Source organism: Halyomorpha halys, unplaced genomic scaffold, assembly GCF_000696795.3.
Source record: "Halyomorpha halys isolate HHAL.00 unplaced genomic scaffold, Hhal_1.1 Scaffold626.1, whole genome shotgun sequence".
NCBI classification, from domain to species: domain Eukaryota; kingdom Metazoa; phylum Arthropoda; class Insecta; order Hemiptera; family Pentatomidae; genus Halyomorpha; species Halyomorpha halys.
Genome location: NW_027109759.1, coordinates 547,607 through 562,458, shown reverse-complemented (window position 1 = coordinate 562,458; position 14,852 = coordinate 547,607). Strand labels below are relative to the sequence as shown.

The 14,852-nt window shown below is 28.6% G+C and overlaps 1 protein-coding gene and 1 non-coding gene across 2 annotated transcripts in view; both read right to left on the bottom strand.

The window, feature by feature from the left end:
• The window catches only part of LOC106684894 (protein tiptop), a 516,666-nt gene that overhangs the window by 346,558 nt on the left and 155,256 nt on the right, over positions 1-14,852 (bottom strand). The gene's annotated exons all lie outside the window — the stretch shown is intronic.
• On the bottom strand, positions 2,201-2,273 carry TRNAK-CUU (transfer RNA lysine (anticodon CUU)). Its single transcript has one exon. It is a non-coding gene; the product is annotated as a tRNA-Lys (tRNA).

The window sequence follows — 14,852 nt, the reverse complement described above, 5'->3', positions numbered from 1 at the left end:
TCTAATTATTCAAAATAAATTAAGGTCTGTGTACACAGCACCTTATTCGGGCTAAAATAAAATAATTTCATGGCACCCTCGTGCGATAAAAAATTGTCCTTGTAGAGGAAAAAAACATAAAAATAATGCCACAATTATTCTTAAAGCGATTGAGTAAGTAGGAAAATAAGAAGAAAAGTGCATTAAATTCTGAAATATACTTAATATTTGCTATTAAATTTTTTTTTCTTAAATGGTTGAGAGAGAAGCACCGGTATCAGCCAGAATCCTTTTCTCCACAAGCGGGGTGAAGAACTCTGTTCAGAGTTCCCCAAGTTAAATGTAAATATTCTAAATAGGAATTATTGTGCCTGAGATATTATTTTACTTTTAAAAATTTTTTAAGTTTAAATTTTATTTTAAATATTTTTTCTTTATTTTTTTTCTATTTCTTATTTCTTTATCATTTAATTTACATATTTGTAAATATGGTGTGAATGAGTTCTATATTTCATATTACTATTGTCTGAAAATATGACAAAATGTAATATTGCACAACAATAAAAATATATATATATAGTTCTAATGGTTACTCAACATTATTGCCTAATTGTTTTCAATTACATTACATCCCTCCCTACTTAGTGCAATATTTTATATCTAATGGGAAACCAATAATATCTGAAACCTATTTAAAACTTACATTAAAAGTACTTATTCATTAAAAAAGTAAGGAGAGTTCTCATTTATCTCCCTTGCCAAAAAACTATAATTGGGAATAAACTAAAACCTAATAAAAAAAATTTTATTTGTAGCAATATTTTGAGAAAGTTGCCCCGCTCGTAGCTCTTCTGGTATACGTTTAGGTCACCAAATGTGAGAACCACTGCACTGGGGCATCATTATTAATGTTTTTTACCATTGAACAATTATCAATAAATTATATATGTATGTTTATTCAACAACTGTTTAATATTTTAATTCATAAAAACTACATTGTTTAACATTAACGGTGTTATTAGGAGGAACTATTTCCGTTATTTTTTAATATGGATTTAAAAAATAGATAAGAGTAAATTTTGATAGTAGCTACCGTTCCTACCACCTTGGTAGGTCTCATATTTGGAATCTTCAGCATACCACTTCTACCGACATATTTCCGAGCTCTCTTCTAATTCTTTCTTCCTGCCTCCTCATGTGTCGAGCCGAGGAAGCTTGATCGGTGAAGCCCCACATCGCCTTCACTCTTAGTTTATTTGACAGGCTAGTAGGCTACACAGATAGACTAAAAGCTTCCACCAATTTACTGCTAAGATAGTGTTAATTAAAGGAAATATTAATGGCTGAGGCTCCGAGGAATCCCGAAACCGACACATAAATAATTCTTTTATCTCAGGACATCGCTCGCACCAATTACCCTTCGTCTAAGTCTGACGCACCTGCCTACCGCAGGTAGGAAGGCGGTGACAATCCTAGTTTAGATAGGATGTCGATAGGAATCTATAGTATCCATTGTGGAAAGGAAGGAAACGGGCTCTGAAGGCTTTATGTGATCGCAATTAGATAATCTTTGCTAACTTTTATCTGAGATACAATAGGTCCAACAATGAATTTTGTTTTTATGCCTAAAAAAATAATTCGAATTCCATGTTGTATGGACTGTTTCTAATAAAATATTTATTTATATCTCCGCAGATCTAATTTAAGACAAATTCTAATTAGAGGTAAAGTGCTGGGCACACTCAGACCATGAGCTGATCACAATCCTGTTCATCGGCATTGTCACTTTCCGCTCCTTAAAGGTTGTATGGCTGGTAAAACGTTCAGTGCCCGTCTCTTGCCTTGATCTGACCAGCAGAGACCTTGTAAAACCATTTACTGATCAAAGAAATACTTGATAAGGCTCTGTGTTAGAAGAAGAATATTGAAGAAGAATATAAGAATATATACGGAACGGGCGTAACAAATTAAAAAAAAAACAAAAAACACTTGAATATTGAACTTGGCGGCCCATATCAATGGGTTTCATAGAGAAGAAAAACAATTCAAAGTACAAGTCCGTAGTTATCGAATTAATAACAGAAAAAAATAAACTTATTTTTTAGTTGAAAATCTAATGATACATGCTGTTTTTAAAATTAGCTTTTAGTGTAATATAGATTGATAATTTCTAAAACATATAACAAAATTCATTAGCTAAATGAAAGGAAAAAAAAATGGACGCCCAACGTGGGGCTCGAACCCACGACCCTGAGATTAAGAGTCTCATGCTCTACCGACTGAGCTAGCCGGGCGGATGTTTGGTCCCGCCTTAATATTGTTATATATCCACTTTGCCAAAGTATTTTCTATAATGCGAGATTCAATAGTATTATAAATTATTTTCACATATTATTTAAAATAAAAGGACTTGTAAAAATACTATAGACTGAGAAATAAGCAAAATAATAACATTAAAAATTGTCTTTCTTTGAGAAGTTAGTATTTATATTGTGTGAACGTAAGCGATCATTTTAAAAATTAACTGAAATTGAAAATTAACTATATATAACAAAATAAAATGATTTTTAATTAATTTTCCTAATGACGTCATTTAATGACCTCTCAAAATATACATATAATTTTGAGGTATGAATTTATTTGTTAATGGGATAATAAATTACTACTTCTTCTTTGTTTCTGGAAATCCCATTTTTCTTAATTTTAAAATGTTAGTCAATACCACAATTTGTTGCTTGGTGAATTTATACAATTGTTTATATTATATAAATTAGGTGATAACATATATTCATCTTTCGTTTCATTATATTAGAAATGTAATGAAATTTTCTAATAGATTTCATTCCTCTTAAAAAAATGTAATTTTTTTATTTATGCTGATGTTAGCAGAAGGCTATGCATTAATGAATATTTCATACAGAAATATAAGAATTAGAGAAATGAAAGCAATCGAATGCCTCCAAGTTGGAAGTTATATCCCTCTCACGAGAGAAAGGAATGCCCCCAGCGAAGACACATATCCTGCATGAATAGTACTTCGGAGGCGCCCATGGAAGGATTACCATAAGGTGTGCTTAGGAGGAGCATTGTCCACACTAATCTGTGGCCACCATCTGAAATAGTGTGGGGCTAATGTGGTGTCCTTGTAGCAACTTTATGTGTCAGTCCGTTCCCACAGTCCGAACCCATTAGTGCGACTGCGCAGTAAAACTGAATTGTACTCCTAATTAGGCTTGATAAATTCTTTTTCATTTAGTTTATTTTATAATTCTACGGGGAGGGTTTTATTGGCGATTGGTAGTCGTAAAGTAGCCCGCCTCTTTGTGGGGCTACGTGCGAAAATGTTGCCTTTCTTTATTTGTGGAGGCGCCATCGAACAAAACGATGACAAAAAGCGAAAGACAAATCGCCTGTGAAGGGAGTGGTATAACAGAAATCCATTGCTTCGCGGGAGGGCTTCGTTCTTTATTGACCAAGAAGTTGGTGATTCACGCATTCCTCCCTGACGGGTAACAGAAGAGATGCGTTAGATCGAAAGGGCACTACTACACTTGTAGATTTCAAATACCGCTGAATCAGTGTCTTTAAAATTATTTTAAAATATCTTAAATATCAAAGAAATGGTAAAATATAGTAACAACAGCATGTAACAACGCAAGCTTTTCAGAATAACGTGATTTACCTAATAATTATAATTTCTAACTGGAAAAAAACAGATTTCATCTGCAATAAATAAAAAAACATGTTAAATATTCAAACCTATTTTGCACTAAAAAAATTAATTTAATAATCCCTATTCATTATATAGATCTGTCTAATTAAAAAACTTAAATATATCATTTTCTATTAATATATTTTTTGTATTTCCTTTAATTTTTCTTCTAAGAACTATTTTCTTTTTCAGGACATTAAAAATATTACTTTAACTGATAAGACTTGTCGGCTATTTCTGTGCCAGTATCAAATTGAATAATATTAAATGAGAACTAAAAATGTAGAACAAAAAATATAAAAAAGGATATCATAACGTAAATTTTAAGTATTACCTAGTAAGCAGAAACTGGTAGGTATTTATAAAATTTGAGTGCAAATAAAGAACACAATTTATTTATCATATAAATATACAAATATTAGTTTAAATTCTTTAAGCACTAACCCCGTGAGATTTTGTTTTTTATCTCCATCTTACAAACAATTTTTTTATAAGGATGCATTCTTCAGTTGCACAATATGCATTATGCAAACGACCAATTGTATGTTGGATATTCACATCATTGAAAAAAAAAACGAGAAAATAAATAAATAAAACAAATGATACATTTATATTTTTTTATTTAGGTTGAGTATATTTAAAAAAAGTGTATTAAAACATGATTTATATTACTGCATGAATTGAGAAATAACAGAAAACAAAAGTAAAAAGTTTTGAGTGAAAATAGTAATGTATAATCAGAATAGGATTAGTTACAGTTTAGTCTGAAATAAGAACGGATAAATTAATATTCAATCCGCAAAATCGATAGGTATGTGAAGGTTATATCGTCTGCCTTAACCTATTCTTTTCTAGGTAATGAATTATTTCACAGATCAGTGGTTTCCAGGCAATTAATCTATAATGGCATAGATTCCCTAAATCCTAATAACCTGTACTATAAAATTTGTTTTATAGTTGAATGTACCTTACCATTACAGCACTAATATAAACACATATTAGAGACCTCTCTGTACTCTCTTGAAATATTTAGCGAAATCATTCTTGGAACAAAACATACATAGATCACTAAACTGAATCTACGTTATTTACTAAAAAAAATTTTTGATGAAAAACTAAAAAAATGGTAGAAAAGTATATCCGGTTATACTTCAAAATATTATCAGATTTTATGGATCAATATGGAGGTTAGAAAATCTATAATTTGGTGGTGATTTTAACTTTAACCTCATTACCTGAAAATAGCCCGTTTTCAGGTAATGAGGTTAAAATAAGAAAAGAATAACGCAAATTTTTTAATCCTCGACATCTTTTATCAACTAGTTGACACCAAAAACCAGTTGAAAATCCATTCTGATTCAGAAATATAAAGATTAAAAAAAAAATCAAAACTGCCGTAATTTTGCAAATTTAAAATTATAAATCCATCATGACCTACCTTACGTAGTATGCCAAATGAAATAGTATAAGAGCCGGGAACAAAAAAAGGCAATTATTTCAACCCAATATTTGATTACTTTAATGAAAACTATGTATAATTACAAGTCAGAATTGATGAGACTGCTATGTATAGGCAGGGGGAATAAAAAATGGCAGCTGTTTCAAAACCTTAAAAAACATTAATTTTTCATTCGGAACTCTACATCTTAACAACTACCAACAACACTAGAAAATCTAAAAGAACATTATTTAAAATTTGCTGAAATGTGAGCTATTTACGTCCAATAGTTCTCGAGAAATAGCTTTTTAAAAAGCAACATTTCATATAAATGTACTGAAATATCAAGTAGTAACATAATTTATTTTGAGAAATTTATATCTCAGGAACTATGTGACGTACAGATGTTTATTAACAATCAAATTAAAGCTAGTTTGATGTACTATGAAGTAGTTTATAACCTTTACCTTCGTAGGAATAGTAGTTTTCATGATATTTGCTAAACAAAATTAATTTATAGTTGTTCAGACAATAAGTTTGATTAATGAAAAACTTTATTTCAGAAACTATAGGACGTACAGATGTCTGCTAGAAATCAAATTAAAGCTAGTCAAATTTACTATAAAATGGTTTATAACGTTTATCTTTGTAGGAGTAGCAGTTTTTATGATATTTGACAAAATAAACTCACAAAATGTTCATTTCTAGTTGTTCGTTTAAAATGTTTGATTTTGGAAAAAATATCTCTCTAGATCCATAAGATGCACATATGTCTGTCAGCACTCAAAATAAAGGAAATTTAACTCACTATAAAGTAGTTTATGACACTTATCTTCGTAGGGATAGTAGTTTTTATGGTATCCGCATATGAATATAAATTTGACAAATGAAAATTTGTCCAAACAACTATAAATCGATCTATTTTAGCAAATAACATGAAAACTACTACTCCTACGAAGGTAAAGGTCTTAAACTACATCTGTACGTCAAATGGTTTTTGAGATATAGATTTTTTAAAAATAAATTCACTAACTACTGATCTTTCAGTACGTTCTGTACAACATTTTTATAAAATATTGCTTTTTAAAAAGCTATATCTCGAGAATTGTTAAACGTAAATAGCTCTAGTAGGGTTCATATTTTAGCAAATTTACTCTACTTTAAATGATGTTCTCTTAGGTTTTTTAATGTTATTGATAGTTTTTATGATATAGAGCTCCGAATGAAAAATTAATAAGTATAGGTAGACTTGGCAGACTCATCAATTTTGACTAGTAATTATACATAGTTTTCATTAAAGTATTAAAAAATTGGGGTTAAATAACTGACTTTTTTCTTCTCTTGTACTAAAAGCATTGACAGTGTCTGTATAAAACAATTATTATTACAGGGTAGGGGTTGATGAATATTTTTTCATTTAATTTATAATAGTATTTGAAAAAAAAAGTTTTTCCAATATTATCTTGACATCGATCACTCGTAGGGAAACATGTACTGAACTGGATGACTGATGTGGTATCACCACATTACAGTGACTCATACTAGTTTTATAATATGCTCCTAAGATAAAAAGTGACCAAACATAACGCAGTACAGTATATGTAACAATTGAAGGCGAAAAAAAATAGCATTAGGCAATATAATATTATAGGATTTACATCGAACTTATACCTATTTAATCGTAAATATATATAAATAATGACATGTTATAATAAATTGATAAGTAAAAAGTAAATAACTGTATCATACACATACCAAAAAAAATTGGTCTGCAATTGAAAAAAAGAAATGGAAAATTTTTGGGCGAAAGTACCACTATGTTAACTATAATAAAAATTGATCAAAATAAGAGAGAGGAATTAATATATTATACAATAAAGCAAGTTATCTGGCGTCATGAACAAAATTAATAACAAAAAAAATAAAGAAATTATTCATAAAGGAAATAGTTGCATACAAGTCATAATCATTACTCTGGATGCGGAAATAATGCCAGTTAAATCAGTATTCAATCCGCGAAATCGATATATGAAGGTCGTATCGATTACCGTACCGATATAATATCCTCTGTACAATAAATCATGTTATAGATAAACAGTGGGCATAAAAACATTTGCAAGTGCAGTAGCCCGATACAGAGAGTGGCCAGCGGAGACTATACACTAGCTTAAGTGCAGAACACACAGTACCGACACTATATCAATAGCTCCATGCACTAACTCATCGCCAAGAGAAACTCAACTCTACAGACAATGGTAGTACACTTTCTAACAGTGAAATATGTATCGTTTGTAAATCAGCGTAGTTAAGATAGCTGCAGTTCTGGTGCAGGTGTCTTCTTGTCATCTCTATAAACAAATCACCAACGTTATTTATACTCCTATTTACATCAGTGAATGAGAAATAGAACTAATTGTAAGGACGAGAACGAGTTATAAAAAAAAAAAAACTCACCAAACCCAGCCTCCGTAAAGTGGGTGCCCAGCCTTTTATTGGTATGGGGGATAAACCTGGCAACTAAGCACGGATGCTGACCACATCATTTACCCGTATGATCTTTGAATAATATCAGTGCACCCTAACCATTTACTGAATCCAATATCCAATATAGTTTTACTTCATTAATTTTGGAATTAAATATTTTTAGTTATTAATAAATGTTTAAATAAATATAAAATGAACAAATAATAATGTCTTTAGCTATAATATGATAAGTTGTTCTATTACCTCAAATGGAATTAGTAATTAAACATAGTTGATCGTATAACTTCAATGAATAATTTACACTATAATATACACTATAACTTATAATTACACTATAATTAGACTTCATTTAATTAAAGATTAATTATTATAATCGTTGAGTTTATTAAATTAAATTTCAAAAAAATCGTATCTAACAAAACTAAAATATTTTTAAAAAAATGGATGTTTTGTATATTTAAAAAAGATATTTCTAGATGTTCTTAGATTATCATGACGTGATCAAACATAGAAAAATGTTTATATACCAAAAATATAAATCGTAAAATGAAATACGGTTAAGTTGAACATATATAATCATAAAATAAAGTATTCAATAAAACAAATAGAAGCTCTCAAGAAACCACGCAATGTAGAAATAATTAAATATATCTAACCATTTTTATTTTAATTTTTTTTTTAATATATCTTATCTATTCGAACTTGTTTCTTATTCTTTCAAGATTATATAATGCAACTTTAAAATAGAGATAGCCTTACACTACATTATTATGCGTAATTAAGTAAAAATAGTTTTAAAAAATATTATATTTAATAATAAATAATAAAGAGGATAATTGATTGAAGACGATAATTAGTTTTCTCAATGACATTTCAAACAAAGATTTTTTTTTTTACATTAAAACCATGCAAATATTTTTTCACTCTTTTAAATTAAAGTTTATAAGCTGATTTTCATAATCAAATTTTTCCTCTTACTGACTTTTTGGGGTGTTCTCTTGAGCTAGTTAATTCGTTTCTTTATTTGCGCAATCACTTGTTTTTTTTGTTATTTTGTTTTTATAAATTTTACTGATGTTGTTTCTTTTCTAAATTTAATACTGAAAAAATAACTAATAGTATGTAAACCATGCATAAATGGAAAAAAACCTTCTAAAATACAGACCTTCGAATACTGAAAAATCTAAGAAGGCTGAAATAAGGATTTCAAAAAGTCTCCGAAAATATTTATTGATGTATTATGAGTGGAAGTGGCGGCCTGAAGAATATAAATTCGAATTTAGGATGATTTATCCGGACTGTCACTCATAAATCCGCCTTTTTGCATAGCCTGGCCTTCATTGCTCCCGGCAAACACATTTTGACAGCTTTTATCATTATACAAACATAGTAAATGTAGCTATATTTTATTATAAGGAAACTGATTTAATTTTAGCCACGGGGGACTTTTCACTGAGGAGAATAGGACAAATTTAATGTCCCCCAAAATTATAAATGAAAATATAAATAAATTATAGCCACAGTTCTAAAATTTATTGTATCACTTAAGAATATTAGAATGCTACAAAGGATCCTCTCTGCCGTCATTTGTTTCCGTATACGACATATAAATACATTATTTCGGATTTCAACACATGGGAATATTCCTGAAGATTCCAAAAAATGAGACGGTCAATCAGGTTCCAAAGAATAAAATAGAAATGTATAAAACCGATAATTTAACGTAGCATTTAATACTGTAAAAACTAATTTTAAATTACACTATCACCGTAAGAAATATTAGCAATCCGGATCATAGTTATAAAAAAAGTAGGATTAAATAATATTGGTATCAAGATATAAAAGACTTTCACAATTTCAAAATTAAATTGAAGCTTATACATCATTCATTTGAAAAAAAATAGAAAAAAAATTATATAGGATTTAAATGATAAAGTGGACTCTATAAAGGAACTACCACATAAATTATATATGTTAAATTTTATTTATTATCAAATTATAAATTTTTGAAAAATAGCAAGACCTTGACCAGAATAATAATTATTTATTCGATAAGGAATTTTTCCGTTTTTTCCTTTTTTTTTTAAATTTTAAGTTAAAGTTAAAAATTACTAAACACTTTGACATTTTATGTAAATTTTTAAGTATCATCGCCTTTAATGTTATTGTTTGTTTTCGATATTTTTCTTCTATTCGTACACGTTTCCAAAAGTTGAACTGAAAAAATATTTTTAAAAAAATGTCTTATAAATATGTTTTTTATCCTCCTGGAACTGAATATTTTTTTCTGGAATCAGAAAAATAACTACTTTTGATATTTTCATAAAATGACTTGAATTTTCAATTATGACATTGTTTAGTAAAAACATCACTTTCAATTTTATTAACTAGGTATTTTTATTCAACAGTGTTTTCATTGTAATAATTATTTGTTCATCAGAAAGTACACTACGTACTTCTGGTTTTATAGTAATTATTTGTTCTAAAAAACTGTTTTTCTCACTGTAGGGCATGTCTATACAAACAATAAAGTTACGAAACGTCACCAAAATAAAGTTGTGTCATTGACTAATCCTCAAGAAAAAATTATTGTTGCAAGATTGATTATATTTTATAAGAAAACATATGTAAAACTACATAATCTTGAACATAATATTTCTTTAATTTTCTTCATACGCAATGGATATCACACTTGTCAAGAGATACTCCATAGAAGTTTAACCTCAGCGAACTTCTCATGTTCCCCTCTTGAGGGACTAGAAGACCAATCCTTGAGCTTGATATCTTAGACAGATGCAATGTCCTGTATTAGTAAGATTTTGACTGACACAAAGCTTGTCTCCTGTGAAGAGATTTTTTTGTCCCATGTCAGGCCAGGTGCTCTCAAAGAACCAAACACAAAGGCCACTGTTGCCGCTCTCTTTAAAACGACATTATATCACTTACAGGAATTTTTGTTCTTTTTTTTTGCCTCTTATGTCGCTTTATTTATTTTTTTTTTTTGGTTTTCCTTCTTTTTTTTCAACCTCCCCATGGCGTCTACTGTTGTTTGAGTCCTTTGTCGAGCGTCACCAGGATCTTTAATTCACTCTTCAGAGGAGATGTCGTCGGATGAACCCGGTTGACCTGCCTTAAGGAAATCTGGACGATCAAACTTTAAAAAAAGTTAATGGGTGTCTTCGATAATAAAGGCTAGGTTTTCTAACATATTGGGAACACTCTAAACCAGTAAAAATCAAAGCAAAGAAAATTTAACATCCAAATGAAAGATATTTCTAAAAAAAAAAAGTATGTATCAACACAGAAATGATATAAGAATTAAGAAGAAGGATTCCAATAAAACAGCACTAAACCAACTCGAATTTGATTTTTATACCACCATAATTTTACATAAAGAAAATAATATGTTCAAAAGAAAAATATGTGAGTCAATTTATATGGCAGAGAACATCAATTATACTGTAAATTTTAACAGATACACGAAATTTGAACCAACACTGTGCAGAGATTTTAAGCAAAATAAATTTATGAAAAATATGGGTAAAAGTTTATGTTAATATTTATAATTAATTTTAATTTTAGTAAAATAAATAAAAATTTAGAATAAAATGCACTTTGAAATAAATTAATTATAAGCATGCCCTGATTGTATGGAATGTTAAAAATAGTTTATTTATATGATAGTTGATAGTGTTAAGTTGATCTAAAATCAAAAGTTTAAAATTTAATGATAGTGTGGTAAAATAGGTAACTAGACATAAGATTAGGTAAGCTTATTAATAATTAATACGATTGCCTATTAATTTATTGTTTTATAAACTTGTAATTAATGACCTGGGCAGAATAACCTGCAAAACATTTTTAAATAATTGGATGTGACGTGTAAATTTATATTTAAGGTATGTTAAATTATTAAAAATAATGTTAAAACTGTTACAAATGAAGGTATAACATAAGCTGTTAATTGTTGGACTGTCCTTGAGGATGGCCGAAAGGGCCGAAACGTTGGACTGTTAATGATATAATTAAGAGTGTTTAGTCTTAACATAGATACCAATTGATTTCTTTATACAAAAAAAGTATATTTCTCGAACTTTAGGAAGTAATTAACTAGGTTTTTTTTAATTAAAACAATTAACTTTTTTTACATATTGAAACAAGTCTAGAGATTCTAAAACAAGTTATGGACTCTTTGGATTCGCTGTTCTAATGAAGACATAAAACTTATGCTGAAACGTAGGAAATCATTCAAATAAGTTATCAGAGTGTTTTCTTTCCTGACCTGGTTTTCTCTTCTCCTTCACTAACTTAAGGCAGACAGCAACAAAACAAATCACATAGTCAACGGCTTGACCGTTGTCTTCTATGTTTTTCTACAGAAAACCAAAAAATGTATATAATCTTAGGCATGTTTTTCGCAAAATCCTAATCTATCCGCAAATTTTTTTTTTTCATAACATAAAATTTTTGTTCATACCAATTATGTTAAACTCTGTTAGACATAAGCTAATACATAAGTAATTAAGTTAATACGTTTATTGTACATTTGAGATTTCTAAAAATAATGCCAGACAGGTAATTTTAACATGAGGAGAGTGTATGGGCGTAGGCGTCTGAACAAGGCGACAACCCTTGACATTAAGCAATGGTGTTAAACCCGAGTATTATGTTTTGTTTGAGTTCTGATCCATCTCACAAAGGAAAACTGATGATGAGCGTAAGCAAGTTTTAGAAGATTACAATAATTTAGAACAAAACTAATTAATTTATTAATTTTTATTATTAAATCGTCATCAAACTAAACGAAATAATTCATTAAAGTTTTTATTTGTTTTTTACCATCACATTTTCTTTTTTATCTTTGAATACGAAACTTTCCAGGGTTCATAAACTAATATGATATATTTATAGTTCCAGTGTTTACAGAATGATTGAACTTCATTTATAGTTGTTAGCGGGGATAAAATGGATAATCGTATTTTATATGAAATTGTCAGACCAAGTCATTAACATCCATTTCTTAAAAATAATTTAATGTCCTTTTTATGAATAGGAAAATGGCTATCAATAGTGATAATTCATTTAGCAATAATAATTTAAATGTACTTTATTTCAATTATTTTTAAAAATATATATAATATAATAAATCAGCAGAAACCTATCAATAAAATAAACAGAAAATAAAAAATATTGATTTCCATTTGTATGTCTAAAATATTTTAATCCAAATTATGGGATTTAAGAAATTGCCCTAGTTTTTTTTTAGTTTTTTTTTTTTTTTTAACATATTATATTAAACATAGTTTTGTATTTAACATAACCTATTTAGTAGTGTTTTATTGTTATCTTAAACTTGGTTTTATGTTAAAACAGGAATGTAGTGATTGAATGTTTGAGTTTTCTGAGTTAAAGTATGTGATATTGGACGGCATTGGGGCACACCACTTAATATAATTTACATTATATACTCAAGCTGATAGGAGCAAAAATAAACGGGTAAAAAAATAAATATAAATTATAACAATCGTGAAATCGTTACTATCTATCGACTATCTTCAAAAATATAGTCCTTAAAAATTTTTGTTTTTATTATATATTTCCTATGTCAATGGCAAATAAAGTTATTATTGTAATTCGCAGAAGTTTTCCGATTATTTTAACATAAAATTAGTTTTTTCTAAGTTGTCTTTATTTGATACCTATTGGGTATTAATGAATCGTAAGGTAATATAGTACAAACATTTACCGCCATAAAAAATTAAAGATAATTTTCATATTGCATTATTATTAAACAGTTATAAGCTAAAGAAAAAAAAAGTAATTACTATCACAAAAATAAATTATTAAATCTTACTTTCTGATAGTTGACTCATAAAGTTTAATACTTTACCCACCATGTTTCGAACGCAAAACCATGAAGAAGAGAAAAGAGTTTAGTAACTTACCTGAAACAATAAAAATACATATTATTCTTAATAATTATATAAAAAAATTAATATTTCTTATTCATAACAACATGGACTTTGTAATATGTTATATTCAAGATTTTCTTATTAGTATATCTTATTAGTATGTACCTGATACTATAGGAATGTAATATGTTTATTTTCACATTTGTTGACATTCTGTTCTTTTCTAATGCTTATTTCCGTTACCTGCTAACTTAGGCTCTGTACAGGGTGTTTCAGAATTAAGTGGCCAAACTGAAAATATGAATTAAGGATCTCAAAACAAGAAAATAATCTCTGAAGATATGTTCGCAAACGCTTTGTTGAAGAGAAATTCACATCAAAAGATTTTCATTGTTATTAATTATTTAGGTTATATGAAATAAATAAAACTTATTTATTTGTTCCAACTACATTATTAATTAAACGTAAACATTAAATTCATATTAAATGTTGTTCTAAGTGATTTCCTTGAGCATTAAGACAGGTTCGACATCTTTCTTAATATTCTTGCGTAATTTTTAATTCTACTTCAGCTCTTCGTACACTGCCTGGTGTATTATCATCAAAATAATGTGATATGGTCGCACTCCTTTCTTCATTTCGTAAAGGGGCAAAAATACAATCAACATGTGGTAATATAGGAAATGTACCAGTTTCTCTAGGACGTTGATACGTGGATCTAAGAATCTATACCGAAATCGTCGGGCATATTCACGAAGGGCAGCATTAACATTATCATTGCAAAAACCGCACACAAACACCATATCGGCATATTCACCATTAGTGTAAATTGAAGGCATAATGATGAGTACTCTGCGAAAGCTTCTTACATACTGATAAATGTTTTTGACAGTTCACAATGCTAATTCTAAATAGTATTATTCCTTATGTCACCAATAATTTTTATACAGTTAGGGATAAAAGCCCATACTAGTATTCTATCTAATCTATCTCCTAAACAAAGCGTTTACGGACATACCTTCACTTTGAACAACATTTAACATGAATCTTAATCTTTATATTTAATTAATAAAGTAATTAGAACTAATAAATAGCTTTTAATTATATCATATAACCTAAATAATTCATAACAATGAAAATCTTTAGGTGTTAATATCTCTTAAACAAAGCGGTTGCGAATATACCTTCCAGAGGAAATTATTTTCTCGTTTTGAGGTCCTTAGATCATATTTCCAGTTTGGCCACTTAACTCTGAAACGCCTTGTATAATACCTAGGCAAGTTTAATATTGTTTAAATTTATTTGCAAAATTATTGTTGCATGTCTT